The sequence below is a fragment of the Vicia villosa genome, linkage group LG6 (genome assembly GCF_029867415.1).
Source record: "Vicia villosa cultivar HV-30 ecotype Madison, WI linkage group LG6, Vvil1.0, whole genome shotgun sequence".
NCBI classification, from domain to species: domain Eukaryota; kingdom Viridiplantae; phylum Streptophyta; class Magnoliopsida; order Fabales; family Fabaceae; genus Vicia; species Vicia villosa.
Window position 1 is genome coordinate 15702650 of NC_081185.1, and position 14485 is coordinate 15717134.

At 33.0% G+C, this 14485-nt stretch overlaps 1 pseudogene; it reads left to right on the forward strand.

The window, feature by feature from the left end:
• Positions 1-8830: 8830 nt before the first annotated feature.
• LOC131611276 (pentatricopeptide repeat-containing protein GUN1, chloroplastic-like) lies at positions 8831-14485 on the forward strand (annotated as a pseudogene).

Below are 14485 nucleotides of genomic sequence, written 5' to 3' on the forward strand. Positions count from 1 at the left end.
TTCTTCATCAAAGTTGTAGCCCTTTTCGTTAGCGAAATTTTTCCACCGGAACCGTGTCATTCCGAGTTACGAAGCTCTAGTTATGATCAAAATACTACACGCATATCACGATGAGAAACATGCTGAAAATTTCCAGATCTCACACTTGGTAACACGAGCCGTATCAGCCCCGTGACTTTCATCTCTTTTGCATTTTCTTTGCCACGCTTCATCCTAACATGGCCAGTTTCAGGTGACACAGGTGGTCGTGTCAGACCTCATGTAGCTTGACTTTTCACTTCCTTCGAAACTCCCCTTTTTGTACTTTTTGGCATTGATTTGTCTCGATTTATTCCTCTAAGCCTGCAAACAGTAAAATACACAACCAAAGCATAAAATGTAGAAGAATGAAGTTAAACACTTGACAATATAAAGCAAAGACGACTAGAATCAACGGTAAATAAACGTGTAAAAACCACTAATCAGATGGCCACCATATCAACCACATCAGTATACGCTGTGCAGTCTCCTTGGTCTCATGCCATTTACCTAAGGTACTCAGATCCGGGTTAGGATCTTTTACACAAGTAAACCCAAACAGACCCACAAATATAAAGCAAACAATACAAACAATTTAAAGTGAATCCTAAACTTTAAGGTAACCCCTCTTTTTAATCGAAAGCGTCCCCAGCAGAGTCGCCAGTTCTGTAATACGGTGAACTGACTTTTTATAAATGTCGCGGTAAGGAAGAGTCGCCACCGACTTTTATTTTATCCAATTTGGAAAGGCAAAAAGAAAAGGAAAGACCTTTGAAAGATTTTGAGTTCGGGGGGTAGGTTATACAAAGGGAAGGTGTAAAGCACCCTTTTGTATCCATGGTTATCCATGGGCTCTTAATTGCTTAGCTCACTTTGAAATGTTTGATTTGTTTGAAAAGATTTTGAATAAGGACTTTAGCTTGTAAATAAGCGTAGCCTTTTTGAATTTATTTGAAAAGGAGGTGTGAAAAACATTTTGAATTTTGAATTGAATGTGAGCAAGCATTTCAGAACACCTACCCTAAGATTGTCTTTTTTGTTCTTTAAGTCTTTCGGGCGAAAGGGTCTATCCATACCATGAGAGGGCAGTAAGTTTTTCAATTGGATATTGAAGGGTCATCGAGATATCGTTCGCCATAAAACTGTCCCTACCATGTAGAGGTAGATAGTCTTTAGGGAAGGATAGAATAATCATTAATCTTTTTAGGCATCATGCGAGGATACCTTAGCAATTGGGACAATCATCATGTTTTACGAAGGCAACTTCGAGGGACTAGATCTCATATGATGATTTCAATGATTAAGGCAACCTTTGCTTTAGGTATCCTCGGAATCGAAGGACTTGACTATTTTCACAAATTAAGGCATCAGGCAACAATAATAAGGCAACAAGAGAGGGTTACCCTAGAGGTGGGTGTGTGTAGCAATCACGTGGTTTGTATTCAGTTATGTTATCTTGATTTAGGTGAGCTATCGTTCAGTTAATTAGTCTTGTCACTCCCTAATTTACTAACCACGCAATAAATATTGTGCAGAAATTAAAGTGCGGAAAATAAAATCCTAAGCTATTACAGTTTTAGGGATGGGGGATTTACAATAAACACCTGTAGGGGGTATGCGGAAAATAAAGACGGAAATTAAAAATATAATTAATCCAATAAATATTTAAATAGCTTGAATCGTCATCGAATCTTCGATCAAATCCTGAAAATCAAGAACGAAAGAAAAAAAAAGAAAGGTTAATGTATTAAGAATCTACTTATTACAATCTTGATTAATCACCTAAAACCTAATTTAAAATAATTGATTAAAACGAATTATATAAAACAATTAATTCGATGTTTTAAATAACCATTAAAAATTAATTTATAAAAAGTCGAACGTTCGATTAAATATGATAATTATGTGATTTTTATTTATTTACATGAATTTTAGAAAAAGAAACTAATTAGTAATAATTCTATTTATTAAAGCAAAATAGTTTTTTTTAAAAGTGAGAAATATGTAATTAAATATAAAAAAAAAATTAGAGGAACTTAGCTCTGGATCCTGTGTGGAGCTTCTGTGCAAGTTTATGGTGAGCACGCATTGTTTCCCTTCTGATCTGGCTCAAGAATGATCCAACGGCAATGAGGTGAGGGCGCACCATATGGCTTTGTGAAGGCGTGGGCATGGGATCTGGACGTGAGTATTTGTTAAAAATAAGTGGCCTGGGACAGACTCGAACACAGGACCATAGGATCGCCTTCCACTTTCCTTTGCCAATTGGTCTGCAAATGTTACTTGTTAATATAGTATCTTAATAAAAATAAATATAAAACAATTAGAGTAATGGGACAAGTCAAAAGAGACAGTCAGATGGGGCCCCCCTTGGTACACGACCAACCAATCGCGGATGGAGAGAGATAAGGCTAACTTTGACCTTCCAACCAGATTTTTACACGCGGAGAGAGAGAGAGAGTAGGAGCGCTGACTGGCGAATGAAAAACATCCATGCGCGTTAGTCAAAAATTCTGAAACCCGCGTCATCGTCTCCCTCCTTGAGACTTGTGGAATTACTTGCGGAAGTGCCCATTGATTTTCCTGCGGATTTTTCCGCAGGTGCTTCGTCTTCCATGGCTGCTATTCGAGACCTACGAAAACACGTCAATAAACAAGAAACAAATGCCCAAGTCACCTAAGTTGGGCCTTGTGAACACAACGGTGATGTTAGTTTTCCACAAAAGCGCTTGTAAGTATGAGAACGAAGGTGTATATCCTTCATGCCCTAGCCATGGTGCTTTGCCATTAACACGTTAAAGCTCTGAAACAAATACTCATATCCCTTCTAACATGTTCCAGGAACTCACACAACATGTTAGATTCAATTGAAATAATCCAAAGCATGAGATATCAAATTTTGAAAATATGTATGAATATGTCAATAATAGAACACGATTTCTAGGAGCATTCATGTGCGTTTAGTGACTCAATCCTACCTTATATTACCTCTGGTGGTGGGTGAGACAAATGTTTGGCTTTGATAATGGCTGGAACACAAACTTTGAGTGGCACCTCTTCTTGAACCTTTTGGCAACCTTTGAAACCCTAATTCTCCACTCACTTTTTCGTCCCCTTTGAGGTTGGAAATATTGTGCTTATATAGAGGAGAGAATTAGGGTTGGAACTTGGGAAAGAAATCATAGCATTTAGTGAAAAAAAATTTGAGAGATATTTGATTGAAAACAACACATGAAGTGTTCCTATATTTGGTTCAATCTTATTTCAATCAAAATATTTGATTTACTTGAGCCCCAAGATTGTTTTAGATTGATTAAATATATGGGAAATTAATCACATGATTTTTTAATATTTAATTATGATTTTACTTGATTTAATTTGAATTTAAATGAATAAATTCAAAATAAAAGAAATAAAAACCATAAAATAAATATAAATGAATTCATGGGCTTCTCATAAGGTCAAAATCACGTTTAGAATTCAAAGAAATAGGCCCAATACTCAAAAACTCAAAATCTATCAACTGTGGTTTCATGCCCTTTACAAATTTTACCCAGCTTCTCCTAATCATAACTCACTCAATTTTTATCATATGGAGATGATCTTGTACTTTTTGGAAAGCCCAAGATGGAACATTTTTTGCATTTGAGGATTTTATCTTGAAGATATGGCTCCTGACAAAAAACAGCTTTTTGCGAGCTCCTAGAAGGACCCGTAATGTTTTGGCTCATATCTCTTAGGCGGAAGCATTTCTGGATCTTGGACCCAACATCAAAGTTGTAGAGAATCAAATTTCCTTGAGAATGAGCTTTGATTGAGGAATTTATGATAAAGTATGAGAGAGATATGATCAGTCAAAGTTGGGTTGACTTTTAGTTCAAAACCCTAAATTAGTAACTTTTTGTTTTGTTGATTTCTGAACTTTCCTTGATGAATCATGATCAACCCTTGATCACATGATAAATGATACTTCAAGGTGAGAATGTTGACTAAAAATCAGGAACTTATACTGTGATTTGACCATAGTTTGACTTTTAGGTCAACCAGTCGATTATTGATCGTTTGGGCCATTGAGTGAGGAATCTTTTGAATCAAGGCTTGATACTTGGCACGAGGATCCTTTGAGGTATGTGAGAGGCCATGAGGTTCACTTGAGGTATCAGAAGTTGATTTTTCTTGGAAAGAAACAAAACCCTAGTTTTGGTCCTTATTGTTTAGGAGGAGAGTGAACATGCTTGCAATTGGTTATCATATGAGCCTGAGGAGACTGCTTGAGCCAAGATATCTTGAAATGTGATGGGAAAATTTTGGGGTATGAAAGCTGCTAAAAGACAAATTTGGCATAGTGAAGTATCTAAAAATTTTCAAATTTAGTGGTGACCAGTTAAAGTCTTGGCATTCAAACTTTGGAAATTCCCTCGTGAGCTACTTTAAGAGTTTCCCATGCATTTTTAGCACTAATACATGTGCTTATGATCTTGAAGATGTTTTTATCAACTTCATTCTAAATAGCATTAAGGGCACGGGAATTTCCAAAAGCAGCTTCATTTTTAAGAGGTGTCAAATCCTTGACAATTTTATGGATTCATAATCATCATTAGCTATGAACGTAGGAGGGGACCTTCAATTGATGACATATTTCCAAGTTTCATTATCCATATAATAAAGAAAGGTAACCATGCGAGCATTCAAGTAGTCATAATTAGTACTATTAAGGATTAGTGGACAATTAACATATCCTCTTTCCTCGGCATCGTCCAAATTAAGCAGAAAATATTGGATACATAGAAACACACCTAACTAGAACAGGGTGTCAGCTCTGATGCCAAATAACATTATGTTTGATTAGTAACAAGATGCCACACACAATGTTGAAACAATTTAGGAAACAAGATGATTTGAATTAATTGATTAATAATCAATCATAAAATAAATAAAGACACAAAGAATTGATAACTTGATTTGGTGCAATTGTAACAAACAACTAGAGGGTTGTAGCCCAGTAGAAAATAAAATTCAATAATAATAATTAGTCAACAATCGTTAGGACGTGACTAATTATAATACTACCTATAAATTTCAACTCAAACCCGGCCCCCTGAATTTATACTATCCTCTCTTTCACTCAGACATTCTCCGTAGTATTTGTAAGAGACATGCTCCTTAGTAATTGTAAGAATGAAAGATTAGGGTTTGATAAATTTGACAAATACATACAAACCAAAAACTTTATTTTTCTTAAGTAGAAAACTATAACAAAGGATAGAGTTTTATACAAGCAAGTCACAGTACAAAACACATATAGCAAAATTCTCAAATGCGTGAATAATCTATTCAAGTGTGTGTCTGCCACAACGCAAACAATATTTTTATATAGAGATGACGATCTAACGAAAAAGCTAATTAGTGCACAAATAACTTCAAACCATATTCAACCTTCAACAAACTAAATCTTTTAATCAAAATAAATCTAATTAAATATTTTCAAATAAATTCAGATAGTTAATTTTTTCAATCAAAATATTTTTAAATCAATTAAGCAGTCTCTTGAACAAAATAAATCTTTCTGAAACAAATCTAAGACTATGAAGTTAAATTAATGGATACCCATGAGTTTTGGTTTGTTACTTGTACCTTTAGTAAAAATTAATTTTTAAAATCTTAATTAATTTTAAAATAAAATAATATTAAAAAATAATATAACATTGAATAATAGTATTTGATTGAATGATGAATATCTATTAAATGTTCACAAATTATATCACTCTAGTGTAAATACTTAATTTGCTATTATACAATTCATCAATTTAAGGATTCAGTTTACCTATTTTGACTTTAAATAGTAATAATATAGTGTATACTTTTATTGTCACTTTTCTAAAATATAGATAATCATAGAAAATTAATAATATATTTTTCTAAATTTTTATTGGAATATTTTATCACCCATACAGTAAATACTTTACTACTGCTAATATCCAAATCATTGGTTTAAGAAATTAATTTCCTTATTTTAATCTTAATTAGTAATAATTCATTACATAAAATGTGAATAGATCATATAAAATATTGAGATTTAGATAAGATCAAAAATATTAATTTTTTATTAAAATATTTTATTAAAGATACCGTGAATATTTAGTAACGTGCTATTATACAATTCATCAATTTAAGAATTCAGTTATCAATTGTAGCTATAATAAATAATTTAGTATATGAATAGTCGTAGAAAATTAATGATATATTTATTAAATTTTTCTTGTAATATTTTTATCACACAACTGTGAATACTTCCCCTATTTTAACCTTAATTAGTAATAATTTAATATATTCTTATTATTATTAGAATTTTTAAAATGAAATGAATAACTCCGCTTTAATGAATTTTGAAAATATATTTTTAAATTACTGAATAAGAGAAGGTCAATAAGTCAACTATGGTAATAAGGAGAAATTTTGTGTCATCTCTTAAATTTGTAAATATTTTAATTTTTTAGTAAGCTTTGTTCATAGTTAAAAATCTTTCCTAAAAAATTATTATTGCTATAAAAAGATTATAAGAAAAGTAAGTAGGGTTTCTCCATATCAATAGTTATTTTTTTTGTTAAAATTTAATGTTTTAAAATAATCACTTTAAAAATGTTTATAAATTTAATTACTTAAAAAATGATTTTAATTTTATAAATATAAAATATAATACATGCATAATTTTTAATTTAACAATCACATATTATAATAACGCGTTAAAACAATTCACGAAATCACAAGTGATCATCTTATCTCTTCAAAAATATTAGTAATTTTTAAAATCTATTTTTCTTCTAAAAAATTCTTATATTTGTGTAAAACTTATTCCATTTATTAATATATAAAAAATGATTTTTTTCATCATCTTATCGAATCAAAATATTATATTTATAATATTTTCTAACGGTTTCCATGCGAAAACCAATTTATTTATATATTCGATTATTTTTTTCCGTATTTATGTATATAAAACTATTTTGTAGGTGATATGATCGAACCATAATAATTATTTCTACAATATTTTCTATCGATTTCCATCAGAAATCAATTTAATTAAGTATATGATTTTTTTCCGTAATTTGTAATTTTTATAATAATTGATTTTTATAGAAAGTCACATATTTTAAACAATGTTCTTAATCTCCTTAAAATAACATAAGCTAATTATATTTTGAACGACCTTTTTATAGTAATTAACATTTTATAATATTTTAAATATATTTTTAAATATCTAAACCCCATATCCAATTATATTTTGAATTCTTACTAACATGTTATTATACAATTCATCAATTTAAGAATTCAATTCATCTATTTTAGCTATAATTAGTAATAATTTATTGTATGATTTTTAGCATGATATGAATAGCCGTGCTTTAATTAATTGAGAATAAATTATTTAAAATACATATATTAATCGTAGAAAATTAATAATTTATTTATCAAAATTTTCTTGTCATATTTTTATCACACATACAGCGAATACTTTCTTAACTCACTTAATATCCAAATCAAAGCTAATAATTCACTTCCCCTATTTTAACCTTAATTAGTAATAATTTAATATATTCTTATTATTGTTAGAATTTTTAACATGAAATGAAAAAAATTCACTTTTATGAAATGTATCTCAAATTATTAGCATTAGCATGTCCCATCCATAATAGGAGAAATTTTGTGTCATCTCTAAAATTCGTAAATATTTTAATTTTTTTAGAAGGATTCATTCATAATTCAAAATCTTTTATTAAAAATTATTATTACTATAAAATGATTATAAAAAGTAAGTAGGGTTTCACCATACCAATACTTATTTTTTGTTAAAATGTAAATTTTAAAATAATCAATTCAAAATGTTTATAAATATAATTAGTGAAATAATAATTTTAATCTTTTAAATATAAAATATAACACATGCATAATTTTTTACTTAACAATCACATATTTTAATAGCGGGGAATGTGATCATCTTATCTCCTCAAAAGATTAATTAATAAAATTAATTTTCTTTTAAAAATATCTAGAAATAAGATTAAATATTTATATAAAACTTACTCTAGGTATTAACTAATACAAAATTATTTTTTTCATCGATCTTATCAAATCAAACTATTTTTTATAAATTTTTTCTAACGGTTTCCTTGCAAAAATCAATACATTTATATATCCGATCCTTTTTTCCGTATTAAACATATTAATGTATATTAAGTTATTTTTTTATCGATCTTATCGAGTCAAAATATTTTTTTATATAAAATTTTCTAACAGTTTCCATGCAAAAATCAATTTATTTATATATCCGATTCTTTTTTCTATAACAAACGTATTAATGTATATAAAATTCTTATTTTCATCGATCTTATCGAGTCAACATACTATTTTTCTAATATTTTCTAACGGTTTCCATGCAAAAATCAATTTATCTATATACGCGATATGATCTGATCATAATAACGTTTTCTACAATATTATCTAACGGTTTCCATCGGAAATCAATTTTTTTCGGTAATAAACATATTAATGTAGATAAAACTATTTTTTTACGCGATATGATCTAATCATAATAACGTTTTCTACAATATTATCTAACGGTTTCCATCGGAAATCAATTTAACTATATCCGACTATTTTTTTCCGTAATTTGTAATTTTTATAATAATTAATTATTATAAAAAAAGACACATATCCTAAATATTATAATCATTTAAATATATTTTTAAATTATCTAAATCCCTTATCCAATTAATTTAATCTGAAAATCCAAAGGAGAAGATAGAATGTTTTTTCACAACATAGAAGTGAACAACAGAGAAAAAGCCATGAAAGGAAACAAGTTCAAAGATTCAATGCATGTTTTCAATTTCCCCCCTATAAATTCTTCTTCATTCTCACCACTTCACTTCACACCAACTCGACCAAAAACCTCTCTCTTTTCTCTTCAATTCAGTTACCCTTTTCTCCATTTTAAGAGCTTTTTTCACTTCATTCAACACAAGCCATTGATTCTTGTGTAGTGAAGCTGAAAGTTTTGTTCTTTTTTGTTGTTTTCGGATACCCTTTAGCCTAAAGCTTTCATCTTTGTGTTGAGTTTCTTCAACTATGGCTTCTACGCCAACTCCACCACCTAACTACTCCTCAGTCCCTGGTCCTAGACCTTCTGAAAATCATAATCATAAGCATAATCATAATCATAATCATAATCATAATCACCAGAATACTCTTAAACGCCAGAGAAATGATTGGTCTTCTTCCTCTGGGAACTATTCCAACTCAAGGCCTGCTGCACCTATAGCTGCTACTGCCACTGATATAGCTGCTCGTGGTGGTGGCAATGGTGGTGGCAGAGGTGTATATTCGTCTGCGCCGGGATCATTTTTGGGTGGCAGGAGATCAAGGCTTGCTCCGGAGTTTTCTGGCAGGAAGTCCACCAGGAATGCTGCAAAGAAACATTCTGGATTGCCAAGAGCAGCACTTAATACAGTGCCTCACAGCGAAGCTGCCAATGAGGTAAGTTAACGAGTGCTATGATCGGTACTCTTGGTAGGTTAGGGGAGATTACTCGTGCTGTTGAATTGTTTGGAGAATCTAGGACTGAAGGTTATGGGATGACTATGTATACGTTTTCGGCCATGATTAGCGCGTATGGCCGAAACGGGCGCTTCGCTGATGCTGTCGAATTGTTCATGTCTATGCGTGGCTTTGGCCTTGTGCCCAATTTGGTTACGTACAATTCGATAATAGATGCGGGGGCGAAAGGGGAAGTGAGTTTTGATGTGGTTGTTAAGTATTATGATGAGATGCTAGCTGCTGGTGTAAGGCCGGATCGCCTTACTTATAATTCACTTCTTTCTGTTTGCGCGTCGAAGGGCATGTGGGAAATGGCTCAAAAGTTATTGACAGAAATGGATGGTAGGCGGATTATTCGCGATGTGTTTACTTATAACACGTATTTGGACACGCTATGTAAGGGTGGACAGATTGATTTGGCGAGAAGGGTATTCGAAGAGATGTGTTTCAAGCGCGTTTGGCCAACTATCGTGACTTATAGCACACTAATGGATGGGTATGCCAAGGCTAACCTCTTGGAAGATGCCATTCATCTATATGAAGAAATGAAGCTTCAATCTGTTTGTCTTGATAGAGTATGCTATAACACACTGGTCGGAGTATATGCGAAGCTAGACAGGTTTGATGAAGCTGTCAATATTTGCAGAGAGATGGACGGATGTGGAATTAAAACCGACGTCGTGACATACAATGCTCTGTTGGCTGGTTATGGCAGGCATGGCATGTATGCTGAAGTCAAAAGACTGTTTGAGGAGATGAAGGCTCGGAATATATATCCGAATACGCTAACATACTCTACCATTATTGATGTGTACACTAAAGCTGAAATGTTTCAGGAAGCTATGAATGTTTATATAGAGTTCAAGATGGCAAGATTGGAGGTTGATGTTGTATTTTATTCTGCAATCGTTGATGCTCTATGCAAAAACGGTTTAGTGGAATCTTCGATAATGTTGCTTGTTACAATGATTGAGAAGGGAATTAGGCCGAACGTTGTGACTTTCAACTCAATTATCGATGCATGCCAACAGTCACCACCTTTGGAATACGGAGTTCATGGTTCTACGCAAGCCATTATGATAGGAAGTTGTTCCTATCAAAACTAGGGTTTATAGAATAGGAAAGGAAAACACTAAAAGACTAGAGAAGACAAATAAAAACTAATTAAAAAGATAAAATTCATTTGATTTCTTGATACCTAATGTCTCAATGAGACTACAATATATAATATTCTTAATGGATAATAAACTTAAAGGCCTAAATATTAATAAAAGCCCAATTCAACAACATTCAAAACAAAATACAACTAACATAATTATAATACTAATTAAAATATCTAATTGCACCTCCTATCATTACTTACCCCTTAAAGAACAACCTTGTCCTCAAGGTTGTAAAAAAATAATTGTTGGGAGGAATGCTTCTAGATACCATCAAATTTTTTTTTTTGAAAAAAAGAAAACCAAGTAAGTCCTCACAAATGAATGAGTGGTTGAGATGAAGAGTTGGAGAATTTTGGTGTTTTGTGAGAAGAAAAAAAAAATGGAGAAAAAGTGATGGTTGCAAAAACCATAAGCATGTAAAATTGGAGTAGTGGCTGTAGATCCAATGAACTTGGCAGACTAGTAGCTGTTACTTTTGGAATAAGTGGACCCATGTGTCCATATGTAATTGGATAATTAAGCAAAACATGGATTGTGCTTCTTGCATGATAATCCAATGGTGGATATTCTCTCCACAAAAGATGCTAATGAAATCAATGACACACAATTAACGCAATATGGTCCTGATCCATCAAAAATATTTTTCCTTTCCCCATTATTTTTTTTCTTTCTTCTTTTTTCTTTTCACGATTTTCTTTTTCCATTCTTTTTTCTTCTAGTTCTTCATTTCTCACCTCTTCTTTTTTTTCTTCTTCTCTTAAATCATATGATTTCCTTTTCCATGAGCTCAATTCATTTGGTTGACATAATATTTATAGAAAGTGCAGAAGAGGATATGAAGTGATGAAGTGAAGTAGACGACGGAAAAAGATGTGTTCGTTACCACCGGGATCGAAAACCAGGATGCAAAAAAATTTCTCGAAAAAGAGGTGTTCATCACTATCAGAGGTATCTTGTAGTGGTGGTTCTTTCGTCGATAGATCAACATCATGTGACTTTGAAGGATGTCGTAGAAATAGAAGATGATGATGTTTCGTCGGTGGCTGCAAATCCGGTGGTTTAGGCGGTGGAAACGGTGCCGGCGCCGGAAGTTCATCTTGTGATTCTTGAACAACTTCTTTTTTGTTCTCCTCAACATGTTCAGAGATTAATTTTTGAGCTAGACAGAGATGATGTTTCGTATGATGCGGTGGCGGCAGTGCATGTGAGATTTTCAAATCACGGGGTTTAGATGGTGGATACGGCGACAAAACTGGTTTCAATATCAAAGAAGAAAATGAAATTTGGTTTATTGGGTTAGGATACGAAGTTGGAGGTGGTAACTGCGGTTGTGGCGACAGCGGCAACGACGCCAGAAATGGTGATTTTGGGTTTTTTTCTGGTTTTAAGATCGTATTCATTGAGGTGTCTGGGGGTTTTGGTGGGATAGTGAAAGGTGCATCTTCTCGAAAATCATCAGTGTTAGAATGAGTTGTTACTGATACCAAATTTGTTATTTCAACAAGAGGGGAAGAAAAAGGGTTCTGATGTGTACTAGACCTAATTTGTGGGTTTGGTTTCCATTTGAATAGATTCTGTGATTTGCCTGAATCCATATCCTCAATAGTTGTATGAGTTGGATATGTAGATTTGTCTTCAGTGAAATCATCAAAAACAGAAGTTTCTTTCATGGGTTTAATTGGTTTCAGATCTAATTTATGCTCTTTGTCTTTCAGCAAAATTTCTCGTGTAGCATTTTTCTCCATCAAGAATGACAACACTTGAACCAATTCCTCTTCCTCATCTGAAATTGGTAAAATTTCTCGCCATTCAGATTTAAAATGCCAGAGAAACACACTAGTAAAAGTGTCCCAACAAGATGGTGGATGAAGTTGAGACCTCCAAACCCACCATTGACGAGCACGGCCGCGTAATTTCGCCACAGCTTCTAGCAGCTTCATCTTTTCTGGTGTTGCTTGCTCTTTGAAAACTTTTTCAACACATAACACCCACCAGTAAGAATCTTCCTCACCGTAAAACACTGGAATGGCCATCTAATTTGGGAGAATGAGATCGAAAATGAAAGCACCAATTGATAGGAAGTTGTTCCTATCAAAACTAGGGTTTATAGAATAGGAAAGGAAAACACTAAAAGACTAGAGAAGACAAATAAAAACTAATTAAAAAGATAAAATTCATTTGATTTCTTGATACCTAATGTCTCAATGAGACTACAATATATAATATTCTTAATGGATAATAAACTTAAAGGCCTAAATATTAATAAAAGCCCAATTCAACAACATTCAAAACAAAATACAACTAACATAATTGTAATACTAATTAAAATATCTAATTGCACCTCCTATCACATTGAGTATCCAAATGAACAATCATCTGCTATGCTTATTGATGATGCTTTTCAGACTAAGCCGGGGGAGGACCGGATCTTGAAGATGTTTCAGCAACTTGCTTCTGAAAAAGCTGGTCATATAAAGAAGCTTCGGAGAGGACGCCAAGACCTACACTGCATATTTTGGCTCTTCCAAACAATGCACGAGCTGCACATCAAACCAAATGTTGTCACATTTTCAGCCATTCTAAATGCATGCAGGTAAATTCTTTGAATTATATATCTTTTGTCACGTTTGCTTTGATATTTTCGCATGACTATATAATTTGATCGATTTCGATGCAGTCGCTGCAATTCATACGATGATGCTGCAAAGCTGTTAGACACGCTGCGCCTGTTTGATAGCCAGGTGTATGGTGTGACTCATGGACTGTTGATGGGTTATAGGGAGCAAGTATGGTTTAGTGCTCAGACTTTATTCAATGAACTCATGCGTATGGATTCTTCAACTGCGTCCGCGTTTTATAACGCCCTCACAGATATGCTGTGGCACTTTGGTCAGGTATAGTTCAGCCACCAAAATTTTGCTAGTTTTGAAAGAAATTTGCTCTTTTTTTTCATAGTAATAAAATTGATTTTGACATCAGAGGCGCGGAGCTCAAATGGTTGCAATCGAAGGGAAGAGCCGAAATGTGTGGAAAGGCGAATGGTCGATTTCTTGCTTGGATCTGCATCTGATGTCTTGTGGTGCTGGCAGTGCTATGGTTCATGATTGGTTACTCAATATGCATAGGACTTTATTTCAAGGCTCTGAACTGCCCAAGATTGTCAAGTATGGATTTTTTCACCTTGTTTTCATTTGATTAGATTAACGAGACGATTAATGTGTTGATCATAATTTTAATTACTTTTTTGCAGCATATTAACTGGTTGGGGAAAACACAGCAAAGTGATGGGTGATGGAACTTTGAAAAGAGCTATTGAAGCACTCCTTAACGGAATGGGATCGCCTTTTAGATTCGCTGAGCATAACATGGGAAGACTTACATCTTCTGGAGACGCGGTCGCTACTTGGCTGAGACAACCCGGTGTTATCAATATGCTCGCTTTGTACGATGTCCTAAACCATTCTCAACCTGCTGGTCCACCACATGGTTATCCAGCTCTCGGTTACTAGATTCATAAATGCCATGCAGCACCAGTGTAAAGATAGAGAGTATCACCCCTATACTTAGAAAAAAAAGAAGGAACTCTTAAACACATTAGACACGACAAAGACAGTTGCTCGCCAAAGCTATTGATTGGATGATTCACCAAAGCTATTTAATAAATTTACTATTTTGCTCACGATAAGTTAAAGTATAGCATGTACTATCAA